Here is a 1,222-nt window from a genome sequence, read left to right on the forward strand (position 1 = left end):
TGTGTGTGTGTGTGTGTGTGTGTGTGTGTGTGTGTGTGTGTGTGTTTGTGTGTGGATACAGAATACAGTCAGCTGAAAACTTCATAAGCTAACCAAGGTACTTTCATGTAATGTGAACAATTGAGGTTTAGTTTTCAACCTTGTCCCCCTTGTTGTCCACACACACTTCTTATATCGGTGTTGCAGTGCTTTGCTTTTGAGGTATTCTTTGAGTAGTCAGATGTCAGTTTACATGGAAAGAAACAACAAAGTTATTCATATGAATAGATGAAAATTAATGCATCCACAATTTCTCAGTTCCAACAGTTTCACTGCTTCATACCCAGCCTAGAAACATTTTAGCCCACCCTTATATTATTAATAATCCTGTTAAGGACAAAATTAGATCACCATCTCTATTACTACAGATGTCCTTATTATCGCTACAGATATCTGCCGCATTATCTTTTAAATCAGATTACAAACAAGTATGTTACTGATATATCTTAGAACTACTTTTTCCAACGATATAGAAATTGTTAAAAAAGCAGATAGTGCACAACTTCTATCTTGATGGAACATCATATTTTAATTCTTAGGGCTAACTCTGTTATAATACTCGAATTGTAGTGGGTGCTTTTCTTCCAGGAAACGGCAACTTATTTCAATAGTTATACCACAGCCTTAGATTTTGTACATCCATGTTTACATGTGTGTAGAATACATCGATATTTCTTCCTGTGCCTGTGAAAACTTGTATCCCTGCCGTAAGGCTTTATTTCCACACACGCACGCCAGCTTAATTTAATTCGACCTTAGTCGAAAAACACCTGTTGTCGTGTCCTGTTATTATTTTTATTGTATTTGTGTAACATTCTTCGATTTTTCCGTTCTTGTTTTGTATACGTTCGCTGCTTTCTTCCAAGGAATCTAATGCTCTTAGCTTAGTTTTTCATTGGAGCTGGCCAGATTTGAGCAATCTCGAGTATAATCAGCCGAAATTGTGAAGATAATCTGGTACTCGACTGAGGAAAGAAAAGTTCGAATGACCCGTCCTTGTTTTCTTTGTATCGTCTATCTGGATGTTTTATTGTCCCATTTTTGTATCACCTAACTGCCCGGATGTTTTGCGTTCTTGTCCCATTTTTGTATTTTGGAGCATGCCAACGCTAGGCCGAAACAGTTGTAAGATTTTGTCCCTTCTTCGGTTGGTAGATGTCTTTTTAAAATTGAAATCTTAATT

This window comes from Octopus bimaculoides, chromosome 1, assembly GCF_001194135.2.
Source record: "Octopus bimaculoides isolate UCB-OBI-ISO-001 chromosome 1, ASM119413v2, whole genome shotgun sequence".
Taxonomy (NCBI): Eukaryota; Metazoa; Mollusca; class Cephalopoda; order Octopoda; family Octopodidae; genus Octopus; species Octopus bimaculoides.